The sequence below is a fragment of the Phocoena sinus genome, chromosome 9 (assembly GCF_008692025.1).
Source record: "Phocoena sinus isolate mPhoSin1 chromosome 9, mPhoSin1.pri, whole genome shotgun sequence".
In the NCBI taxonomy this organism is placed as follows: Eukaryota; Metazoa; Chordata; class Mammalia; order Artiodactyla; family Phocoenidae; genus Phocoena; species Phocoena sinus.
The window spans coordinates 24580240-24607425 of record NC_045771.1 but is presented as its reverse complement, the minus strand read 5'-3'; the positions used below and the strand labels follow the sequence as shown (position 1 = coordinate 24607425).

Below are 27186 nucleotides of genomic sequence, written 5' to 3'. Positions count from 1 at the left end.
CCAGAGGCAGAGCATAACTTGAGAAGGTAAAATCATTTCATGATTATGCCCACAATGAATTGAGACTTTGGATAAAATGAATCACAAATTGACATTTTTTGAGCACCAAGTACATCCCAAGCACTGTTTATTAAACATGATCTTTTTCACACCCAAGAGAACTTCCTCGCTGAAATAGCTCCCAAGCCAAGGTAAGCTGACGTATTCTTCCCAACTCCAATGACAGAAGTATTGGTTTGCAATAGACTGTGTTTAAATACATTTTAACAAGTACACTTACTGATCTGGAAATCATTAGTGTGTCATGAATTAAGAGCATGAGGTAGAAACAAAAGGTATCAGGGATCTCAGAGCTTTGCCAGGCAACTGCCCACGAGGGCATTAATTTATTAGTCAATACATGCCCACATAGCAGAAAATATGGAATGTGAAAATTGTTTCTTGCCACTAATGTATTTAATCTGTGGGTGATCAGTATTCTTTTGCAGAAAGTGAGGCCATCAGTTCTGAGGCAGATGTTGGCACAAAAAACAAAGCCACAGCCAATATTAACACCATTGAATAAGCCAGATATTATGGAGCCAGGCTAGTAATTCTCAGAAAACAAGACAGGATTAGGTAAATCTGTGAGCATTTAAAATGTACATTCTCATCTCATTAATAATTTCCTTACATTGTTTACATGTTGAAATGATTTTTAAAATATCGGGTTAAATGAAATATATTATTAAAATGGAAAAAATTTAAAAATAAAATGTACATTCTCATGTTAAATAGTGGTTTGAGAATTATTTTCTTTGACATGATTGATGCCACTGCTTCCCTCTGGGTTTCAGTGGTGGTGATGGTGGTAGTGTTTTTGATTTCTTTTGTCTTTTGTTTTTGACTACCCAAGGTTCACCATGAAATGACTCACCAAAACAAAAACTGAAAACCCAAAATTAAAGATCAATTCATCACAATTCTTCATCAAACCCAGTAGGAAAAAAAGGCCCAAATTGCATGCTTAGCCATTGTTATGAGCTGAATTGTTTCCCTTCAAAATTCCTGTGTTATTCCTGGCACCCCAGAATGTGACTGTATTTGGAGATAGGGTCTTTAAAGAGGTAATTAAGTTAAAATGAGGTCATTAGGGTGGGCCCTAATCCAATACGACTGGTTTCCTTACAAGAAGAGGAAATTTGGACACAAACACACACAGAGGAAAATACCATGTGAAGACACAGGGAGAAGACAGCCACCTACAAGAGAAAGAGAAGGGCCTCAGAAGAAACCAACCTGCTGACACCCTGATGCCTCCAGAACTACGAGAAAATTAATTCCTGTTGTTTAAGCCACCAGTCTGTGGTACTTTGTTATGGCAGCCCTGACAGACTAATACAGCCATCATTATTTTTCAACTATATATTTTACTTAAAATCATAGCACTGTGCCTAAAGCATCAATTAAGTGCCACAGTATCAATTATCCAGGCCAACCCTACCATTCTATGTATAGTAATAATAACTAGCAGTATTGGGTGCCTACAGTGTGGGACACTGGGACGGATATCTATATTCTGATATTTACATCAACCCTGTTCAGTGTATGCATTGCTATTGTCCCCATTTTTACAGATTCCCAGAGCCAGTGACTATCAGAAACCCGGGTTCAAACCCAGGTCTGCTTGACACCAAAGTCCTAAACTCTTGGACGTCACACCAGAATGAGTTTACCAATTTGCCTACTGTTAACCAATTTGCCTGCTGTTCTGACTCGCAGCAGAACTAGAGCTGGAATGGAGGTCACCTGACTCCCAAACCAGTATCCTGCCTCGATGACTGCAAGACATTTTGAAACGCAAAATTTTACAGAGTTCTCGCATCAGTGCAGGGTGGCCTGGCAAAGGGCTGAGACCCACTGGACCTCTTGTTCCTGTCTCATACTCTGCAGATACTCTACACAGCATCAGAAGATTGGAAAATGGGTGAGGCTTCTGGACTAGGAACGTCTGTGAGGGTGGCTGGATACTGATCGTGGGTAAGAGAAGAGGAAGAGCCATGCTAATGAGGTTTAGGGGGGTTGGGTTTATTTATTTTTTTAAGAAAGGCAGACCGCCACTTGCAGAGCCCTCGTTAGGATGTATCTGGAGTCCTGGTAGGTTGACTGCCCTATGTTGTCCTACGAATGGACCGTGAGAGCTTGTTTGGAGGTCCTAGCAGGAAAGCACAACTACTGCCTGCACTTGAAGGAAGAAAGATCCACCTCTATCGGGGAAGGTTGCCCTCCTCCACCAGCACGCAGCTTCAGGAGGGACACACGTGGTGGAGCGGGCAGGGAGGAAGAGGACAGTTGCTTAGCCAGCCAGGTCAGCCCAATCAACCCTGGCAATCAAAGGGGTGACAGATGTTGCTGCCAGATCACCCTCACACGCAAGATTTAGAGTTTGAAGAGGAAAACTAAAATAGTTGGGGTTTAGAACATGAGAAACAGAAATTTTCACCATACATAACAGATTTATAAGCTTTTATAGGCGATCTGCATGTAAATAGGAAATTCTAGAATTTCGGAGGTTTTCTTTTGATGAAATTGCTTTTCCTCTCTCATGCCTGTAGAGATCTACGTTGAACTCCTATAGTTTATACTCGAGCTTGTTTCTGACATACTCATTCTGACATACTCAAAATCAGACTACAAAATTTCATGTTAAAAATCCTAAATAAAACCTAGAGCTCATCACTGCAGTGTGAAATATCCCAAATGGAAGATGCTAAATTGTAAGGATGAAACTCTTTCTGCAGTGTTAAGGGAAAACTGCCTTTTCTAAACTGTCTAAACTGTAAGTAGCCTCTGTATCAGTGGTTCTCAAAGTGTGGTTCCCCAGGCCAGCGGCACTAGCATCACCTGGGGTGGGGACTTGTTAGAAATGCAGTCTCAAGCCCCAACCCAGATGTACTGAATCAGAAACTCAGAAATCTGTGTTTATAAGCCTGCCCAGGTGATTCTGATGAGTACATATGTTTTGCAGCCACTGGTCTATAATAAATTTTTTTTTATTGGAGTATAGTTGCTTTACAATATTGTGTTAGTTTATAATGTACAGCTATACATATACATATATACCCTCTTTTTTGGATTTCCTTCACCACAGAACACTGAGTAGAGTTCCCTGTGCTATGCAGTAGGTTCTCATTAGTTATCTATTTTATACATAGTATCAGTAGTATATATATATGTCAATCCCAATCTCCCAATCTTCCCACCCACACCCCCTTTCCCGCTTGGTATCTATATGTTTGTTCTCTACATCTGTGTCTCTATTTCTGCTTTGTAAATAAGATTGTCTATACCAATTTTTTCAGATTCCACATATATGCATTAATATACGATATTTGTTTTTCTCTTTCTGACTTACTTCACTCTGTATGGCAGTCTCTAGGTCCATCCATGTCTCTATAAATGACCCAAAAAACATGGAACGCTTCACGAATTTGCATGTCATCCTTGCACAAGGGCCATGCTAATCTTCTCTGTATCGTTCTAATTTTAGTATATGTGCTGCCAAAGCAAGCACTAATAAATATTTTTTAAACTTTGAAAAAGTCTTAAATACTGAACTCTAAAATCTTTAATCAGTAAAATGATTTAAAAAGGAGAGTTGTCAGAATGACCCAAGTAATTACTAAATCATGTTCTGTCAAAGACTCAACACCACCTATTGAAGCGATACCTGGCCTCTTAGGTACCTTTCAATACCTAGAGTCCGTGAGCATTGAGAGAGAACAATCTCCTGATTGAATAATTGCATAATTACAAATAATTGGTACTTCAGTTTTTCGCAAAGTTTTGATTTCCCATTCTCTTAAAATTAAGATTGCCATTCCTATGAAAATATCCTCCTGAACCATAACCTATTCCATTTAGCATTCTCAAATCTAAATAAGGAATACACCAAAATGTTAAAAGTGGTTCTCTCTGGGCAGAGGAATTATGGATGAATTTTATTCTGGTCTTTATACTGTTGTATTAATATTTTTTTTAAAAAAATTAAGGTAAAATTAGATAAGTATATGAGGTTCTAGTAAACCTGAGAGAAATCCATTATAATAATGTTTGCAGCCAAATCCACCATTTATAGGTAAAGAAAGATTTTTATAAATTGACATAGAATGTATTTTGATTGAACAGAGACATTTTTCCCATCACTTTTCTCTTTTCCTTCTAACACGTGACAGATGGACTGACTATATTACATGGCAATTAGGAATTATTCTAGCGAAATAGTCAAAATAGATTTATCTTAATTGTAACAAGAGTTTTTTTTAATGTTGAAATGTTTTCTACTCTAAGTAAAGAGTATGCTTTGGAATCTACAGAGAAAATCTTTTTATAATACAGAGAGTCGCTGTACATAACTCCTTGTCATGCTTAATGGTCCTCAGTTCCATGGGCTGTTACTCTCTTTGGTTGATTGGCAGTTATACTGTAATGAAAAGAGATTCATATTTTAGCTACTCACTCTTTATTGCAGCAACTGAGATTGGAGTTTTTTATTTTCCTCGCTTTGATTCTTTAAGATGTGTTTTCCTCAACATAGATCTATTTTTTTCATTTTTAAATGTTTTTCATTTAAATTTCCCTTAGGTACTTCCTGTGAATTTTATGGGCCTCATTTCTTATTATTGCTATAGTTGTCATTTCTGAAATCAATGAAGCATAGCCTTTTATAGGGCTGACATGTACCAATCTAGTGAGCTAGAAGAAAATCTGGCAGATTATTTCTCTACAATTTTCTACCAAAATAATGACTCTGTATATAATGTTGTTAAACTAATTTTTTGAAATCCTAAGTACGGTCTTTCTTCTTCAGGTACATTTTTGTCACTTCCCATATACTGTGCTATTATCTTCGCACTGTGGTTTAGTAGAAGAAGCACAGAGTTAGAATCAAAAGCCCTGGATTAAGTTCAGTTTCCGCCACTTACTAATTCTATCAATCACTTAACTTCTTTGTATTCCACATTTTTCAGCTATAAAATGGAAGTGATATTAACTACATCACAAGGATTTAAAAATAAATAATAGTAAGACCATAAAATTTTAGAGTAATTATGGTTATTGTTTTCTGTCCTGACTGAAGTGCCCCAGGTAGCGTGAAGTAACTAAAGAAGGGAATGGAAAGAGTATAATTCAAAAGAAATAAAATTTGCCTTCAGAATTAAGCATAGAACTTTTCTTGATCACATCCTCTCTGCCACATACACACCCTTCACTTACATACTCCGTGGTTTTTATCAGCTCACAGTGTTTTTCAGGTGGTTTGGTTGGGAAGGTTCTTAACCAGGCCTGGGAGGAGTTTCTATACTGAGTTTCTAGAGTGTGGTTGGAGGCTGGTGGTTAAAAAAAAAAAAATCCTAGAAGGAAACAAAATCTAAACACTCCCTTAGCACTTCAACTATCTGTTCAACCTGTAAATTCTCCCTCCAAAAATCACTGGTACATCCTTTCCTCAAGCCACTTTGTGGATAAGATAGGGTTTCTGAAACGGGGTAAAAAGAGATGGATGGCTATGCAGGTGTACATTTAGGTATATATAGGGTCACTTAGTTTCCTGGGAATAAATGAAGTATTGAAAAGTAAGGAACAGATGGATCTTGTGAAATGGATGAAAGACACAGTCCCAGAGAAACCCCTGGACTTGAAAAGTCAGACAGGACCATGTGTGCAGGAAGGTCTGACTCTTAGGGTAACCAGAGAAGGAGGACAAAAGTAACAGCTCTAGGCCGCTAACATGGGAATCTGAAATGGGTCTGACAATGACAGGGTGGCCCTGGTAAGAATAGATACAGGACAGATTTCTATGCAGTGGTTAGTCTCTCCTATTTCACTGTGTTCTTTCCTCTGCTAATTAAAACCTTTGTCCACCAGAGGATACTTCAGTTACCTTCTATTCTCTGTGTTAAAAATCTGTTTGATGTTTTCCCAGAATTAAGAAATTGTTTTGTACTAACTGCAATTAATAACAATGGAAAAGAGCATTCCAGCAAAAGTACAGATGGATTCTGTTTTCCTAAGAGAAGAGTAAGAAAACTCTATGACATTAAAGACTCAACTCAGTCACTGCAAACATGGTCCCTCAATTTACCCACCTATGTACAGAAGATAATAATACTCATTTTATAAGGACGTTATGATGGTGAATGGGACTAATGCTTACACAGCACTGAAAATACTGAAGTCTAATTAATTTTTAAGCATTTTTCCATGATATTTGTGTATGTGTGTGTGTTTTATGAAAAACACCTTGTAAAGAAAAATGAGAATGTCCAGTTGGTTGGACCAAAAGACAGTGATTAAACTACTTCTATTTTTTAAGTTATAGGGAAGCATTACTATCATATATTCTAAGAACTGCAAAGGGTTTTATGTTATTCAGAGACTAATGGAACTACTCTATTTATTCTTTTATTAGGCCCCACCAACAGCAATAGAGAAAAATTAATTCCTTGACTCAGGAAAAATTTATTGAGTACCCATTAGGCATTATACTGGGCTCTGGAGATTTGATTTTATTAATAAGACATGATTCCTATCCTTGATAGAGAGAAGTCTATAAATTCTCATCTCAAAACAATGAAAAAAATGTACTCATGCATTTCAAAGTTTATTCTGTGGCCTATGCAACAGAGATATAGTTTGCTCATAGAGAAGAATAATTCTGTCCCTCTACCACTATTAGTTTAAAAAACATCATACTTCTAGATCTAAACATTCCTGAAGATAAAAAATTTCAAACTAATGTGATTTTCTAAAAAAAAAAAAAAAAGAATGTATGTGAAGTACACCAAGAAAGATGATTTAATAGATTATAAGTATTAATGTTGAATTAAATTTCAACTTAATGCTATTGAAATAAAACCAAAGAATCCTCAGAGAACAAATTTTGCCACTGATACTGTCATTCATGAAAACGAGCCATTAAAAAGCTGTAGTTTGATAGGCATTGCATTGAATCTGTAGATTGATTTGAGTAGTATAGTCATTTTCACAATGTTGATTCTTCCAAACCAAGAACATGGTATATCTCTCCATCCGTTTGTATCATCTTTAATTTCTTTCATCAGTGTCTTACAGTTTTCTGCATACAGGTCTTTTGTCTCCTTAGGTAGGTTTATTACTAGGTATTTTATTCTTTTTGTTGCAATGGTAAATGGGAGTGTTTCCTTAATTTCTCTTTCAGATTTTTCATCATTAGTGTGTAGGAATGCAAGAGATTTCTGGGCATTAATTTTGTATCCTGCTACTTTACCAAATTCATTGATTAGCTCTAGTAGTTTTCTGGTGGCATCTTTAGGATTCTTTATGTTTAGTATCATGTCATCTACAGTGACAGTTTCACTTCTTCTTTTCCGATTTGGATTCCTTTTATCTATTTCTTCTCTGGTTGCTGTGGCTAAAACTTCCAAAACTATGTTGAGTAATAGTGGTGAGAGTGGACAACCTTGTCTTGTTCCTGATCTTAGTGGAAATGTTTTCAGTTTTTCACCATTGAGAATGATGTTGGCTGTGGGTTTGTCATATATGGCCTTTATTATGTTGAGGTAAGTTCCCTCTATGCCTATTTTCTGGAGAGTTTTTACATAAATGGGTGTTGAATTTTGTCAAAAGCTTTTTCTGCATCTATTGAGATGATCATGTGGTTTTTATTCTTCAATTTGTTAACATGGTGTATCACACTGACTGATTTTGCGTATACTGAAGAATCCTTGCATTCCTGGGATAATCCCCACTTGATCCCCATGGTGCATGATCCTTTTAATGTGCTGTTGGATTCTGTTTGCTAGTATTTTGTTGAGGATTTTTGCATCTATGTTCATCAGAGATATTGTTCTGTAGTTTGGCATTTTTCACAGAACTGGAACAAAAAATTTCACAATTGGTATGGAAACACAAAAGACCCTGAATAGCCAAAGCAACCTTAAGAAAGAAAAACAGAGCTGCAGGAATCAGGCTCCCTGACTTCAGACTATACTACAAAGCTACAGTAATCAAGACAGTATGGGACTGCCACAAAAACAGAAATATAGATCAATGGAACAGGATAGAAAGCCCAGAGATACATCCATGCACACATGGTCACCTTATCTTTAATAAAGAAGGCAAGAATATACAATGGAGAAAAGACAGCCTCTTCAATAAGTGGTGCTGGGAAAACTGGACAGCTACATGTAAAAGAATTAAATTAGAACACTTCCTAACACCATACACAAAAATAAACTCAAAATGGATTAAAGACCTAAATGTGAGGCCAGACACTATAAAACTCTTAGAGGAAAACATAGGCAAAACACTCTGTGACATAAATCACAGCAAGATCCTTTTTGACCCACCTCCTAGAGAAATGGAAATAAAAACAAAAATAGAGAAATGGGACCTAATGAAACTTAAAAGCGTTTGCACAGCAAAGGAAACCATAAACAAGATGAAAAGACAACCCTCAAAATGGGAGAAAATATTTGTAAATGAAGCAAATGACAAAGGATTAATCTCCAAAATATACAGACAGCTCATGCAGCTCAATATCAAAAAAACAAACAACCCAATCCAAAAATGGGCAGAAGACCTAAATAGACATTTCTCCAAAGAAGATATACAGATTGCCAACAAACACATGAAAGGATGCTCAACATCATTAATCGTTAGAGAAATGCAAATCAAAACTACAATGAGATATCACCTCACACCAATCAGAATGGCCATCATGAAAAAATCTACAACAATAAATGCTGGAGAGGGTGTGGCGAAAAGGGAACCCTCTTGCACTGTTGGTGGGACTGTAAATTGATACAGCCACTATGGAGGCTCCTTAAAAAACTAAAAATAGAACTACCTTATGACCCAGCAATGCCACTACTGGGCATATACCCTGAGAAGACCATAATTCAAAAAGAGTCATGTACCACAATATTCATTGCAGCTCTATTTACAATAGCCAGGACATGGAAGCAACCTAAGTGTCCATCAACAGATGAATGGATAAAGAAGATGTGGCACATATATACAATGGAATATTACTCAGCCATAAAAAGGAACGAAATTGAGTTATTTGTAGTGAGGTGGATGGACCTGGAGTCTATCATACAGAGTGAAGTAAGTCAGAAAGAGGAAAACAAATACCATATGCTAACACATATATATGGAATCTTAAAAAAAAGGGGGAAAAAATGTTCTGAAGAGCCTAGAGGCAGGACAGGAATAAAGACACAGATGTAGAAAATGGACTTGAGGACACGGGAAGGGGGAAGGGTAGTAACCTGGGACAAAGTGAGAGAGTAGCACTGAAATATATACACTACTAAATGTAAAATAGACAGCTAGTGGGAAGCATCTGCATCACACGGGGAGATCAGCTAGTGCTTTGTGACCATCTAGAGGGGTGGGATACAGAGGGTGGGAGGGAGACGCAAGCGGGAGGGGATATGGGGATATATGTACATGTATAGCTGATTCACTTTGTTATACAGCAGAAACTAACACAACATTGTAAAGCAATTATACTTCAACAAAGATGTTAAAAAAAAACTGATAAATAGCAGTAGTTCGAGGGACATCATTGATGTCTAGCAATACCAAATAAATATCAACCACTGCAGGTAATAAAGGTTTTATCTCCCCTAACATGGGTGTCCCAAGCTAAATGTTCACCACTTTTTTTTTTTTTTTTGCTGTACGTGGGCCTCTCACTGTTGTGGCCTCTCCCGTCGCGGAGCGCAGGCTCAGCGGCCATAGCTCACGGGCCCAGCAGCTCCGCGGCATGTGGGATCTTCCCGGACCAGGGCACAAACCCGTGTCCCCTGCATTGGCAGGCGGACTCTCAACCACTGCGCCACCAGGGAAGCCCTGTTCACCACTTTTATGCAGACTCATCTGTCAATGAAATCTTCCCAGGAGAAGATACTGCCACACTATGGAGAGCGACATCCTGCCAGATTGCTCACTAATTGATCCATACCTAGGACCTCTCAGCAGCACACCACAGATGATGCAGTAGATTTTGCTTTAAAATAAAAGAATCACTTCCGGACCTGGGAGTAATTTAGGAAACACATTAGCAACACCCTCACCAATCTCATACTTCACAAACAAAATGATGGAGCTTTTGAATAGGAGGAATAGACCAAAATGAGTCTTCAATTAGACATAAGCCTTCAAAATCACAGACAGTTCTAATCACTTTAAAGCTACTAAATTTGCCCCAATAAGGCAAAATATCATGAAATCACCAGCATCAACAAACATTTCTTCAGTGTCTATGGTGAATAAAAACATAATGCATGATGTGAGTGATACACAGAGAAATGGAACACAATATCTGACCTCAAAGGGTTTGTAAGAGAATTGAGAAAGAGAACACAGACATTTTAAACTGAAGTGAAATACAAGGTAGCACGAGGAAAACTACAGCACTAGATGAGCATTTAATCTAAAGGGATGGGTGGGGGGAGCAGCATTTAACTAAGGTGCATTATATATCCCTAAGCCAATCACTGGCCAGCATGCTCTACATAGTTACATGCTTAATTTGAGTTTTAAGATAATAGACTCTATCCTAAGGAAATAATCCAATATTTAAGCAAAACTTCAGGCACAGAATGTTCTAAAACATTATTCATCACCACTGAATAACTGGAAACAATCTAAATATTTAATAGAGTTTTGATTCAACTACACAGAAAAATTATACACAGCCATTAGAGGAGATATTTACAAATCATTATGAGAAAATACTAACTCTAGTACACTAGTACACTAACTCAAAAGTACAGAAACTGTATGTGCTTTATGATCTCAACTTTGTGCCTTAAAAAACTATGAAATATTAAACTAATTATTTACTCTGAAAATTAGTAAATAAAGAAAATCATTAGGCACTTACCCTGTCATTTTAGGAGGAAAATAATTTATGAGGGAAAGTTCTTTTATAGAGAATAATTCCAGCTAATAAATATAGAAAGAATAGAATTAGAAAAATCACCATTTTGAAATCCCCAGTGAAATAACTAATTCAGGCAAGAATCTCAGTGAATGCTAACACCACTAGGTGAAAAGATAATGAGGGACTGGATACTATGTAGAAGTGCCGAAATTTCACCCCACAGACTACTTGCAGATCACAAAGGGGAAAAACATGCAAGTATGTGACTGCATCACTTTAATTGGGGAATCAGACAGCACGGCTCCTAGTAAGGTACTCTGATACTATATGCCTCTTGACATGAACTAATATGAGCTACACAGCGTCACCTATGAAACAGTCTTGCCAAAAATGTTAGCCATGGCCTTAGATCTAATTTCCAGTCTGTAGGAAACACAGGGACCAGAGCAAGTCAACTATTACCTGGAAGAAACGATCCCTCAACAAAATGTGAGACATTCTACAAGATTGGTCTCTTCAAAAGGTGATGTCATGAAAAGAAACTAGAGAAATGTAATAAGCCAATGGCCACCCTTAACTGTATCCTGGTTTGGAAAACAATCTGGGGGAAACTGAGGACATTTTAAATACAGATTGGGTATTAGATTATATTTGGGAGCTATTACTAATTTTGATGATCATGTTATTTATGTTACGTAAGAGAATGTTTTATATTTTGGAAAGTAAAGAAGCATGGCTCACTCTCCTAAGAGACAGAGATGGACAGAGATGGAGAGAGCTACAGAAAAACAGAGCCAGAAGAGACAGAGAAAGGAATTATTTATGGCAAATTCTAATAACCATTGAATCTAGGTAGTAGGTATATGGTCCTTCATGCTAGCCTTTCATTTTTTTTATGTGCTTAAATTTTTTATCATAAAAACTTGAAAAAATATGTATAGAAAAAAGACTAAAAAGAAATATACCAAAATATTGACAGTAGTTATGTCAGCATAATAATAGGTGATGTCCCTCTCAGTTAAAAAAATATTATTCTGTAACTTCAAAGAAACGCAGCCATTAGGTAGAATTGTGTGTGAAAAAATAAAAAGCCCTAAGTCTATCCATTTAAGGCAGTTGTGATGTGGGCTACTGTTGCTTTGGTTCTGATGTTATATATATTAGTAGTTTCCAAAAGGAAGTTCAAGGCATATTAAGTCATATTTCAAATAGTATCTTGGCAAAGCAATAGGGAGGGCCACAAAAACAGGCCAACCCAGACACGAACTGCCCACACAGCTCATTAATAAAGAAGGACATTTTTTAAATCTTGAAAAAATTCAATCCAAAACCTCTGGGGAAATTCTTTTCTGCATAGTTATTCAATAATAGAGAAGCCTGGAAAGCAACAAATGGCAAGAACAGCAGTGGAGAAATGGGGGAGATCTTGGAATGATAATGGAAAACAAATTAGAGATTGGTTTCCAATGACGTCAGTGAGAAACAGGTCAGTGCTGATTTGGACTGGGTATGGAGGCAAGACTGCCTTTCCTCACTGCTTGCTGAGACCATCTAGTCCCAGGTAATGTTCAAATTGGGAACACAAGAAACCTTCGTCTAGCAAAGCATATAACTAGGAGCCTTCGGGGATTCATTCATCAAAAAAAAGAGCAAGAAATGAAATATGCAGAACTTGCCAAGAGACGACAGAGTTAAGAGATAAAGTTACAAAAATATGTAAAAGATATTGTTAGGAAGAAAGAGAAAGCATTCAGCCTGGAGCTAAGAATAATGATATGAAATAAAATTAAGAACTGAAAAAAATTGTAGTAAAAATTATTTAAATGATGTCATTGGACCATCTCTTACCGCTTGCCTTTAGATTCAACCAAGCAGTTTAATAGTCACATGCTTCTTGTACCAGTGCGTGGCTTAACGCTTTTCCCTTTTAGTCAGAGAGTGGCTTACACCGAGAGTCCGTAAATAATAGTCTAGTACAGTGGTGCCCAGTTCTTGCTGCACATGAGAAACATTGGGAGAATTTTTAAAATTCCAGCATCCAGGCTGCATCCTATACCTGTTAAGCCAAAATATCTACGAGTGGGAACAAAGTGTCAGTATACTTAAAGACTGTCAGGAGATTCCAACGTGCAGCAGGGTTTGGGAAATACTGGTGTGGTATGCAGAAGCAAATGCTGGGAGCTGTACCGATTACAGCGGATTAAAATATTTTAGGCAAAACCTCCCCCGCAAGTGCTAACAGCTCAAATCATATACCGTCTACATAGGAAGAGGCAAGAATTGTGATACTATAGGCAGGAAAGCCTAGAGCGGAGAGAGTCAACCACCAGGAATGGAAGCTTGTGAATTGTCCCACAGGTTCAGCTTGGTAAGTATGTTGTAAGAACTGATTCCAGACTAGCTGAAAATAAATGGGATGTCTTTTTTCACTCCTTTTTATGGATAGAAATCGAGAGTCTATATACTCTGTTACCATTTAAAAACAACTGCATTAAAATTTTTTCAGCCCTAACTGATGTTGGTTTTATTTCACCTATTTTGAATTGTCTCCATTCCTTTTTTGTTTTCTGATAGAGCGTTTATTAATACTCCTCATGTAACAATTTGGAAGCTTTCTTGAATCACTGTAACTTTTAAAAAATATATGAAGTAGCCAAGATGTGGAAACAACCTAAATGTCCATTGAAAGATGAATGGATAAAGGAGATGTGGTACATATATACAATGGGATACTACTCAGCCATAAAAAGGAATGAAATAATGCCATTTGCAGCAACATGGATGCAACTAGAAGATTATCATACTAAGTGAAGTAAGTCAGAAAGAGAAAGAAAAATACCATATGATACCACTTATATGTGGAATCTAAAGTATGGCACAAGTGAACCTATCTACAAAACAGAAGGAGACTCGCAGACGTAGAGAACAGACTTGCAGTTGCCAAGGGGGAGGGGGAGGGATGGACTGGGAGTTTGGAGTTAGTAGATGCAAACTATTACATTTAGAATGGATAAACAACAAGGTCCTACAGTATAGCACAGGGAACTATATCCAATCTCCTGGAATAAACAATAATGGAAAAGAATATTTAAAAAGAATGTATATATGTGTAAAACTGAGTCACTTTGCTGTAAGCAGAAATTAGCACATTGTAAATCAACTATACTTCAATTTAAATATATATATACATATATATGTATATGCACATATATGTATATATACATATACATATATATGTACATATATGTACATATACATATATATATGTACATGTATATAGGGTTGGCCAAAAAGTTCATTTGGGTTTTTCCGTAACATTGTCTGGAAAAACCTGAATGAACTTTTTGGCCAACCAAATATATGACGTGATATATAAATATATGAATTTGGAAGTGACTTGGAAAATAACATGAAGTTTATTTCACTTGTAAAGCATATAATAAATTATATTGTTTATGTGGCTTTTGAAAGCAAACTTGTAATTTATGCTTCCATATTCTGTACAAGAGGTGAAAGATTATCTCCTCTCTCTCAAATATGTCCCTTCATCAAACAAAACAAAACCTGGGTGCACTCTTCTCTGCTCGCATCCCATTGTCCACCAGCCTGTCTCTAACCCCCTCTTCACCCTGGTCCCCATCCCTCAGTGAAAAGGAATTTCCCAGGCCACAGGGGGTAATTTAGCCATCTAATCGGGGATGGAAGTAAGGTCGGTGTTTCCCAAAAATGGCCGAGCCCAGACTGCCAAACCTAATCTATATTAGGGAATGGAGGACAGATCCAGATCTTAGATCTTAGGGTTGCTGTTAACTCAAGTGGGTCTGACATGGAGCTGCCATCCCCACTAACAAAACGGGATGGGAATTTCCTTTCCAGAACTGTTTCACTTTTGTAGCTGCCAGTAACCCACAGCGAGTCTGACACATTCACCCACGACCCATTCTATGCCTCCTTACATACATCGAAGCATTTAGCCTGCAGCTAAGAATAACGATAGGGGGCTTCCCTGGTGGCGCAGTGGTTGAGAGTCCGCCTGCCGATGCAGGGGACACGGGTTCGTGCCCCGGTCCGGGAAGATCCCACATGCCGCGGAGCGGCTGGGCCCGTGAGCCATGGCCGCTGAGCCTGCGCGTCTGGAGCCTGTGCTCCGCAGTGGGAGAGGCCACAACAGTGAGAGGCCCGCGTACCGCAAAAAAAAAAAAAAAAAAAAAAAAAAAAAAGAATAACGATAGGAAATAAAATTAAGAAGTAAAAAAAATTGTAGTAAAAATTATTTAAATGATGTCACTGGACCATCTCTTACCACTTGCCTGTGGACATCTCTTACCACTTACCACTCATATGTATATCAGCTTTACTGTGCTATAATTCACAGACAATACAATTCAGCCATATAAATTGCACAATTCAATAGTTTTAGTATATTCATAGGGTTGTACAACTATCACCACAATTTTAGGACACTTTCATCACCCCAAAAAGAAACCCTGAGCCCATAAGCAGTCAGTTCCCATTTCTCCCCAACAGCATCACCACCATTCCCCTGCCCCCAGCCCTAGGCAACCACTAATAAACTTCCTGTCTCTGTGGATTTGTCTATTCTGGAAATTTCCTATAAATTGAATCATACAATATTTTGTGTCTGACTTCTTTCACTTGACGTGTTTTCAAGGTCCATCCATGTTGTAGCATGTATCAGTACTTCATTCTCTTTTATTGCCAAAAAAAATATTCCATTATGTGGATTTACCACATTTTATTCATCCATTCATCAGTTGATAGATATTTAGTTGTTTCTTCATTTGGATATTATGAATAATGCCACTATAAACATGTATGTACAAGTTTCTATATGGACATATATTTTCATTTCTCTGGGATATATACCTAGGAGTGGAATTTCTGGGTCATACAGTAACTCTTACATTTAGTCTTTTGAGAAACTGCCAGACTATTTCCCACAGCAGCTGTAGCATTTTAAATTCCCACCACCAATATATGTGGGTTCCTATTTCTCCACATCCTCACCAATACTTGTTATTGTTTCCCTTTGATTATAGTCATCCAAATGGGTGTGAAGTAGTATCTCATTGTGGTCTTGATTTGCATTTCCCTGATGGCTAATGACATTGGGCATCTTTTTATGTACTTGTTGGCCATCTGTATATCTTCTCTGGGACAATGTATGTCTTCTTTTATGTGTCTTTTTTTTTTTTTTTTTTTTTTATGAAGTACGCGGGCCTCTCACTGTTGTGGCCTCTCCCGTTGCGGAGCACAGGCTCCGGACGCACAGGCTCAGCGACCATGGCTCACGGGCCCAGCCGCTCCACGGCATGTGGGATCCTCCCGGACCGGGGAACAAACCCTTGTCCCCTGCATCGGCAGGTGGACTCTCAACCACTGCGCCACCAGGGAAGACCTACTCTTGATATATATATCAGATACACAATTTGCAAATATTTTCTCCCAGTCTGTGAGTTATCTTCCCACTTCTTGATGGTGTCCACTGAAGCACAAATGTTTTTACGTGCTGGTTTCTTTTTTCTCTCTCTCTTTCTCCTTTTAACCAATCCTATATACTGGTGGTTCTATACAAGGTTTTTAATAAAAACAGAGCCTAGAGTATAGGCTTTTAATAAAGCAGTGATTCTCATTTGTTTTGTTAAATGCTGCGATTCTTAAACAGTATGCAGCACATAGTATACCCTCAATGAATATTTGTTGAATAAATGATTGAATAACATTCACATACACTCAAATTTTTATCTTTCTGAGAGTATGTCCCATCTTATTTAAGTGTGGCCTCCTAAAACCAGGGAAATGACCCCTGGTTCTCAGTCCAGTGAAATATTATAGGAATATCTCAGTCAAACACAAACAGCATGATCACCTACATCTCTTCCAGTCTTTAATCTTAACTATCTCCCTCCTTTTACAGAGGAGTTGCTAATCAGTGCAGCAAAGTAATAGCTCATCTTAGACCTTTCCCTGCTGCATAAACTACAACCAAGAATGGACTTCAGTGGTCCCTCCTTGCTTGCCTTTCAAGGGACAATTATACACATGGTTGAATTCTCTTATCATTTTAAGTGAGAGTCTTCTAGTTCTACAGAAGCTAATTTTTAGTGTTTCAAAGAAACTGAGTCACTGTGATAAGGGGGTATAGGGCCCTTATCACCACACCATCAGAGGGGCACTTCCATGTCCTTCCTTGGGTGGACACTGAGAATGGATGCCAGTCCATCAAGGATCATGCAGCTATGGCAGGACTGGAGTGACAAAGGCCCAGACAAGCCACCTCAGAACTCATGTTTGCTGGCCTCAGTAATATTTTGGGCTGTAACAGGCATCCTTTTTGTTAAAAGCATTAAGTCTCCTTTTGCTTAAGTGAGTGATGATTGGAATCATTCAGTTTGCTTTGGTCAAACTCACTGGAGCAAACACAAGCGATCTGGAGGGAAAAGGAATAACTCCAATACTAAGATACAGACCCTTCACAGCCTGGCTATGAATAGACAGACTCAAGACTATCAACAAAATATTTTTTATGTTATTCTCATTACATCAGTGCTGCATGTGGGATCTTAGTTCCCTAACCAGGGATTGAACCCAGGCCCCCTGCAGCAGAAGTGTAGAGCCCTAACCACTGGACCACCAGGGAATTCTCTCATTACTTCACTTTTCTAAATTCATATTCTTCATTGCTATCAATTAACTACAGAAAGAATTTCAGCACCCAACATAGAAGCACCTCAAGACATAAGGTAAATGCTAACAGCCATAAAAGGGGAAATCAACAGTAAAACAATCATAGTAGGGAACTTTAACATCCCACTTTCACCAATGGACAGATCATCCAAAATGAAAATAAATAAACACAAGCTTTAAATGATACATTAAACAAGATGAACTCAATTGATATTTATAGGACATTCCATCCAAAAACACAGAATACACTTTCTTCTCAAGTGCTCATAGAACATTCTCCAGGATAGATCATATCTTGAGTCACAAATCAAGCTTTGGTAAATTTAAGAATATTGAAATCATATCAAGTATCTTTTCCAACCAAAATGCCATGAGACTAGATATCAATTACAGAAAAAAACTGTAAAAAAAACAAACACATGGAGAAGAAACAATACACTACTAAATAACCAAGAGATCACTGAAGAAATCAAAGAGGAAATCAAAAAATACCTAGAAACAAATGATAATGAAAACATGATGACCCAAAACCTATGGGATGCAGCAAAAGCAGTTCTAAGACGGAAGTCTATAGCAATAAAAGAAACAAGAAAAATCTCAAATACACAACCTAACCTTACACCTAAAGCAATTAGAGAAAGAACAAAAAAAACCCAAAGTTAGCAGAAGCAAAGAAATCATAAAAAGCAGATCAGAAATAAATGAAAAAGGAATGAAGGACACAATAGCAAAGATCAATAAAAGTAAAAGCTGGTTCTTTGAGAAGATAAACAAAATTGATAAACCATTAGCCAGACTCAACAAGAAAAAAAAAGGAAAAGACTCAAATCAACAGAATTAGAAATGAAAAAGGAGAAGTAACAACTGACACTGCAGAAATACAAGGAACATAAGAAATTACTGCAAGCAACTTTTTGTCAATAAAATGGACAACCTGGAAGAAATGGACAAATTCTTAGAAAAGCACAATCTTCCAAGACTGAACCAGGAAGAAATAGAAAATATAAACAGACCGATCACAAGCACTGAAATTGAAACTGTGATTAAAAATCTTCCAACAAACAAAAGCCCAGGAACAAATGCCTTCACAGGCGAATTCTGTCAAACATTTAGAGAAGAGCTAACACCTATCCTTCTCAAACTCTTCCAAAGTATAGCAGAGAGAGGAACACCCAAACTCATTCGATTAGGCCACCATCACCCTGATACTAAAACCAAAGATGTCACAAAGAAAACTACTGGCCAATATCATTGATGAACATAGATGCAAAAATACTCAACAAAATACTAGCAAACAGAATCCAACAGCACATTAAAAGGATCATACACCATGATCAAGTGGGGTTTATCCCAGGAATGCAAGGATTCTTCAATATACACAAATCAATCAATGTGATGCACCATATTAACAAATTATTAACAAATTGAGGGATAAAAACCATATGTTCATCTCAATAGACGCAGGAAAAGCTTTTGACAAATTTCTACACCAATTTATGATAAAAATCCTCCAGAAAGTAGGCACAGAGGGAACCTACCTCAACATAATAAAGGCCATATATGACAAACGCACAGTCAACATCATTCTCAATGGTGAAAAATTGAAAACATTTCCACTAAGATCAAGAACAAGACAAGGTTGCCCACTTTCACCACTAATATTCAACATAGTTTTGGAAGTTCTAGCCAAAGCAATCAGAGAAGAAAAAGAAATAAAAGGAATACAAATCAGAAAAGAAGAAGTAAAACTGTCACTGTTTGCAGATGACATGATACTAAACATAGAGAATCCTAAAGATGTTACCAGAAAACTACTAGAGCTAATCAATGAATTTGGTAAAGTAGCAGGATACAAAATTAATGCCCAGAAATCTCTTGCATTCCTATACACTAATGATGAAAAATCTGAAAGAGAAATTAAGGAAACACTCCCATTTACCTTTGCAACAAAAAGAATAAAAAACCTAGGAATAAACCTACCTAAGGAGACAAAAGACCTGTATGCAGAAAACTATAAGACACTGATGAAAGAAATTAAAGATGATACAAACAGATGGAGAGTATATCAAGTTCTTGGATGGGAAGAATCAACATTGTGAAAATGACTATACTACCCTAATCAATCTACAGATTCAGTGCAATCCCTATCAAACTACCAGTGGCATTTTTCACAGAACGAAAACAAAAAATTTGCACAATTTCTATGGAAACACAAAAGACCCTGAATAGCCAAAACAATCTTGAGAAAGAAAAACAGAGCTGGAGGAGTCAGGCTTCCTGACTTCAGACTATACTACAAAGCTACAGTAATCAAGACAGTATGGTACTGGCACAAAAACAGACATATAGATCAATGGAACAGGACAGAAAGCCCAGAGATAAACCCACGCACATATGGTCACCTTATCTTTGATAAAGGAGGCAAGAATATACAATGGAGAAAAGACAGCCTCTTCAATAAGTGGTGCTGGGAAAACTGGACAGCTACATGTAAAAGAATGAAATTCTTGTGTATGGTATTACCTAACACCATACAGAAAAATAAACTCAAAATGGATTAAAGAGGGCTTCCCTGGTGGCGCAGTGGTTGAGAGTCCTCCTGCCGATGCAGGGGACACGGGTTCCTGCCCCGGTCTGGGAATATCCCACATGCCGTGGAGTGGCTGGGCCCGTGAGCCATGGCCACTGAGCCTGCGCGGCCAGAGCCTGTGCTCCGCAACGGGAGAGGCCACAACAGTGAGAGGCCTGCATACCGCCAAAAAAAAAAAAGGATTAAAGATCTAAATATAAGGCCAGACACTCTAAAACTCTTAGAGGAAAACATAGGCAAAACACTCTATGACATAAATCACAGCAAGATCCTTTTTGGCCCACCTCCTAGAGAAATGGAAATAAAAACAAAAATAAACAAATGGGACCTAATGAAACTTAAAAGTGTTTGCACAGCAAAGGAAACCATAAACAAGATGAAAAGACAACTCTCAGAATGGGAGAAAATATTTGCAAATGAAGCAAATGACAAAGGATTAATCTCCAAAATATACAGGCAGCTCATGCAGCTCAATATCAAAAAAACAAACAACCCAATCCAAAAATGGGCAGAAGACCTAAATAGACATTTCTCCAAAGAAGATATGCAGATTGCCAACAAACACATGAAAGGATGCTCATCATCACTAATCATTAGAGAATGCAAATCAAAACTACAATGAGATATCACCTCACACCGGTCAGAATGGCCATCATCAAAAAATCTACAACAATAAATGCTGGAGAGGGTGTGGAGAAAAGGGAATCCACTTGCACTGTTGGTGGGAATGTAAATTGATACAGCCACTATGGAGGCTCCTTAAAAAACTAAAAATAGAACTACCTTATAACCCAGCAATGCCACTACTGGGCATATACCCTGAGAAGACCATAATTCAAAAAGAGTCATGTACCACAATATTCATTGCAGCTCTATTTACAATAGCCAGGACATGGAAGCAATCTAAGTGTCCATCAACAGATGAATGGATAAAGAAGATGTGGCACATATATACAATGGAATATTACTCAGCCATAAAAAGAAACGAAATTGAGTTATTTGTAGTGAGGTGGATGGACCTAGAGAGTGTCATACAGAGTGAAGTAAGTCAGAAAGAGGAAAACAAATACCATATGCTAACACAAATATATGGAATCTAAAAAAAAAGGAAAAAAAGGTTCTGAAGTACCTAGGGGCAGGACAAGAATAAAGACGCAGATGTAGAGAATGGACTTGAGGACAAGGGGAGGGGGAAGGGTAAGCTGGGATGAAGTAAGAGAGTGGTATGGACATATATACACTACCAAATGTAAAACAGATAGCTAGTGGGAAGCAGCCGCATAGCTCAGGGAGATCAGCTAGGTGCTTTGTGACCACCTAGAGGGGCAGGATAGGTAGGGTGGGAAGGAGGGAGATGCAAGAGGGAAGAGATATGGGGATATATGTATACATATAGCTGATTCACTTTGTTATACAGCAGAAACTAACACAACATTGTAAAGCAATTATACTCCAATAAAGATGTTTAAAAAAATAAAAAGAATTTCTATCTTCTCAGCATGGCACCTATGGTTCCCATGATCTGGTCCCACCTTGTCCACCCAGCTTTTCCTCACCTTTCTTCTCTGCCAACACCCTTCTCTCCGTGCACCATCTCTCAAGTCTTCCAAACATGTCATACTAACTCCAGTTCTTTGCCTTTGCTTGAACACAGGGATGTAATATGTGTCTACATCTTCTTATCTTTTTTCTTTTTATTTATTTTTTTGCTGTGTTGGGTCTTTGTTGCTGTGCGCAGGCTTTCTCTCTTTTTTTGCGGTGAGCTGGGGCTACTCTTTGTTGCAGTGTGCAGGCTTCTCACTGCAGTGTCTTCTCTCGTTGCGGAGCACGGGCTCTAGGCGCACAGGCTTCAGTAGTTGTGGTACCTGGGTTCTGTAGTTGTGGCTCGCGGGCTCTAGAACACATGCTCAGTAGTTGTGGCACACGGGCTTAGTTGCTCCACAGCATGTGGAATCTTCCCGGCCAGGGCTCCAACCCATGCCCCCTCCATTGGCAGGTGGATTCTTAACCACTGAGCAACAAGGGAAGTCCTCTCATTGTATTTTAGAAAAGCAATTCAGTGACAGATGTTGAGTGCTTTCCATTTCTTAGATGTACATTTAACAATTTTCTTTTGGCCCTAGGCTATTAGTTTTATTTTTAATTCTCATATTAAAATTTACTATTATTATTATTTTGGCCACTCCACGTGGCTTGTGGGATCTTAGTTCACCAACCAGTGATTGAACCCGGCCCATCAGTGGAAGCACCAGGAAATTCCCTCAAATTAAAATTTAATGTCAAAAGTTATAGAAACAGATGTTTCCAAAAACAGGAAGAGTAGAGCAGTTGAATATATAGTGCTCAAATATGCAAGAAATACATATTTTAAAATATCTAAAACAATAGGCAAAATCAACAACACATCAAGTTTTGCCCTACCTATCAGTAAGCTTTTTAAATAGCAAAGAAATATGGGAAAAGAATGATGAGTATTTACTGCTCAAATTAGTTTGGTGTGAACTTTTTCCAATTTAAAGTATCATTAAATTACTGCCTTTCCAAGTAAACCTAAAGAATACTTTAAATTTTTAAAGCATCTTTCATAAGCCACATTGTAGCACAATAAATAGATTTCTCAATAAAAGAACAAAAACCTCACTAACCAGGTGCCTTCTCAACAAATTAAACCTGAAGAATTTATCCAAATTCCTTTTAAAAACAGTTCACAAAAGAAATACAAAAATAGCCTAAACAGATGACCAAAACTCTTCATTGTCACTAGTAATAAAGAATTGTCAATTAAAATAAGATACCATTTTTGCCATCCAAACTGGCTCTGGCTTTATTGTGTAATTAGACACACACACACACAAGATTATTCCACATTCTGTTTTTTCAAAGTACTCACGGCAGCAAGGGTAAAATTAGATGGATACGCTCAAACACTGCTGGTAGACGTAACTTGGTTCAGTCTTACTAGGAAGTGATTAAATTATCTATCCCGTGGTCTTACAGTCTTCTAAAATTTAAAGTTTTAATGATTACATAATATTTCATCAAATGCATATATCACCAGTTATTTAATCATTCCCCTATGTTAACTATGTAGTTTTTGGAGGGGGGATGGTTCTATTATAAATGCTGCAATGAACATTTTTACATAACTTTTGACAACATCTCATTATTTTCTTCAGATAAATTCTTAGAAGAGATAGTACTAGATCAAGAAGTAAAATACTTTTTAAGGTTCTACTTTGAATCAATCCTATATACTTATGGTTCTTTAGGCTAGAAGACAGCCCTTTTAAGGCAGGGATGCTTGTCTGCTTTGTTAAATGCTACACCCCCAGCACCTAGAACTGTACCTGGCACATAGTACACCCTTAATAAATATTTGTAGAATGAATGACTGAATAACATTTGCATACATCCAAATTTTGGCATTTGCCCTTGTAAACTTCTGGGAAGACATCCCACACTGTCTTATTAAGGAAGGCTGGAGGCTCACTAGCATTTGGTCAAGATGTACCAAGTACAGATACGAAATTTGGACAGATGTGCCCAGTCATTCTATTTTCCATTTTAAAAGAGATAGTAGAATTATAGCAACAAGCTGGTGATGGCAGCCTTCAAGACGGCTGCTCCAATCTACTGTCCTTGCTCCCAAATTGATCTATAGATTCAATGCAATTGCAGTGAAAATCCTGGCAAAATTTTTGCACATTTCACTGTAAAGCTACAGTAATCAAGATAGTGTGGTACTGACTAAAGACAGACATATAGAATGAGAATATAGGCAATAAAGATAAACATAAAGATCAACAATGAAACAGAATACAGTCCAGAAATAGACTCACATATATATGATCAACTGACTTTCATCAAAGATGCCAAGACAATTAAATAGGGAAATGATAACCTTTTCAAAAATGAGCTTATAAAAACTGAATATCCATATGCAAAAATAAAATGATTCTAAACCCTTACCTCACATCATACACAAAAATTAACTCAAAATGGATCATGGGCCTAAATGTAAAACTAAAGCTATGAAAATTCTAGGAGAAAACATAGGAGAAAATCTTAGTGACCTTGGGTTAGGCAAGTAATTTTTAATAGGATAAACACAAATTCTAAATAAAAAGATTGATAACTTGAACTTTGTCAAAATTTATAACTTGGGGCTTCCCTGGTGGCTCAGTGGTTGAGAGTCCGCCTGCCGATGCAGGGGACACGGGTTTGTGCCCCGGTCCGGGAGGATCCCACAGGCCGCGGAGCGGCTGGGCCCGTGAGCCATGGCCGCTGAGCCTGCGCGTCCGGAGCCTGTGCTCCGCAATGGGAGAGGCCACAACAGTGAGAGGCTCGCGTACTGCAAAACAACAACAACAACAACAACAAAAAAAAAACAGAAAGTCCATAAAAGAAGGTACATGAATAGCAAATAAGTAATACATGAAAAGATGTCCAACATCATTAGTCATTAGGGAAACCAAGAGATACCACTACACAATCCCTAGAATGGCTAAAATTAAATGCTGACAGTTTCCCACGATGTGGAGAAACTGGAACTTTCATAGTTTTCTGTTGGAAATGCAAATTGGTTCAGCCACTATAGAAAACAGTTTGGTAGTAAGTTAACATACACTTAGCATATGATCCAGTACGTCCACTCCCCGGTACTTACCTAAGAGAAATGAAAACATAAATCTACACAAAGACTTCTTATACTCAAATTTTCATAGAAGCTTTATTCACAACAGCCAAAAACTGGAAACCATCTAAATATCCATCAACTATGAATGGCTAAACAAATTTTGGCATATTGTATGATGGAGTAATACACAGCAACAAAAAGAATAATTAGTGTTACAGGCAATGATTTGCAAAAACATTATACTAAGTGAAAGTAGCCAGATACAAAAGATTACATTACATGAAATTCTAAAAAAGATAAAACTATAGTTGTAGAAAATAGGTTGGTCATTGCCATGGACCATGCAGTAGAGTGTTGGTGGAGACATAGGGGGATTTCTGGGGATGACATAGTTGTTCTATATCTTGATTGTGGTGTCTGTTACATGATTCCATGCATTTTTCAAAACTCATTGAATTATCCACTTAAGTGAATTTTATTGTATGTAAATTATACCTCAATAAAGCTGATTAGAAACCCTTTTGGTAATAGCTTCTTTTCATTTTTAAAAACAGGGGCTAAAAGTAGTATTATTTATTTATTTTGGCTGCATTGGGTCTTCATTCCTGCGTGCAGGCTTTCTCTAGTTGCGGCGAGCGGGAGCTACTCTTAGTTGCAGTGTGCAGGCTTCTCTTGCTGCAGAGCACAGGCGCTAGGTGTGTGGGCTTCAGTAGTTGTGGCAATGCAGGCTCAGTAGTTGTGGCTGTGGGCTCTAGAGTGCAGGCTCAGTAGTTGTGACGCATGGGCTTAGCTGCTCTGCAGCATGTGGGATCTTCCCAGACCAGGGATTGCACCCAGGTCCCCTGCATTGTCAGGCAGATTCTTAACCGCTGCGCCACGAGGGAAGTCCCTAAAAGTAATATTTTGATGTGGATGGGGAACTGACTTCAAAAAGATGGGAGATAAAGGGGCAAATACTAAATATCCCTTTCCTTGGGTGGAGATGTGTCAACAACAGGATTTCTTCCCTGAGTGATTTGTACTCAAATCAATCTTATTCAATGCTAAAATAAAGAAGGTGATTGCATAGGAAGCAGAGTTTGTAGATTATCCTTAAATTTCTTTCAGTAGTGCATGCCAAATGAATGAAGATGAATTGTTGGATGATTTTATACTGTGTGAATAAGGATAGGTAATGCATTTTAAGACAAGCATTCAAACCTACATTAATAATATTGTATAGGCTCAAGATATTTTCCCAGGATACACTGTTACCTGAAATTATTGATAAGTATTGTAGACATGATAATGGTATTATGGTTTTAAAAAATTCTTTATCTTTTAGAGGTAAATACTAAAGATTTTACAATGAAGTAATATGACATCTGGGATTTGCTTTAAAATAATCCAGCAGAGTTAGAAGAAGAGGTAAGAATAGTTAGGAACATAGAGGAAACAAGATTGGACACATACTGATAATTGTTGAAGCCAAGTGAGTAACTAAGTAAGTACAGGGGATTTACTTTTCTACTTTATTTTGTGTATGTTTGAACATTTCCATAATAAAGAGGTTTTTTCTTTTTAAGCTTCCTGGGGAAAAATCTTGGCCTGGAGTCGTCCTGAACTATGCTACATGTTCCATAAGGGCAAGAAGAGAAGTTGAAAACACATCCTTCAAGTCAAGGGGATGTGGTATGGCGGAATCACCAAGGGTGCTCGTCCATTCTATGCCAAGGGCCTCTCTGGAGGATTTGATGTGCTTGGATGGTAAGTTTAGTGGGTATCACTGGGCAGAAGTGATGCCCAAAGTCTGGTGGATACAGGGTTATGATTCTGAGCTAATTGGGTTCTGTGCTATTTGAACTAGGACCGCAGGCAGAAACTGAGGGTATAAGAGATAGCGTTCAATAAGCTGGGGAGAAGTAGAGGAAAAGGAAAGGTGAGCTTCCAGGATTCCTGCCAATGAGAAATAATTTGGGGAATATCTATAATCACTGCGAAGGTGAAGTTTCACCACACCATCCCCATAGGCTGCTCTGAATTATAAACCCAACAGAATGCTAGGAACAGACAGAGTATAGAAGATTAAAATTTTCCATTCTATATACTAATTGCAAAAAAAAGTACTATTAGAAATTCAAAAAATCCAGAGAAGTGTAATTAATTATTTTTTTAGATACTCAAGGAAAATGTATGAAAACAAGAGACCAAAAGATGGTAACACTGGAGACTTGAAGGTTGTAAATCCTTAGAGGTATAAATAGTGTTGTAGGGACTTTTCACTAAACCCTAGAATGCTAGAACTAGAAGATGCCACTTAAAGCTTAAAAGATGTAATTTAATTCCAACAAAAGGAAG

At 37.7% G+C, this 27186-nt stretch overlaps 1 non-coding gene across 1 annotated transcript; it reads right to left on the bottom strand.

Moving 5' to 3' along the window:
• Positions 1-3446: 3446 nt before the first annotated feature.
• On the bottom strand, positions 3447-3553 carry LOC116759937. Its single transcript, XR_004351599.1, has one exon. It is a non-coding gene; the product is annotated as a U6 spliceosomal RNA (small nuclear RNA).
• Positions 3554-27186: the final 23633 nt, after the last annotated feature.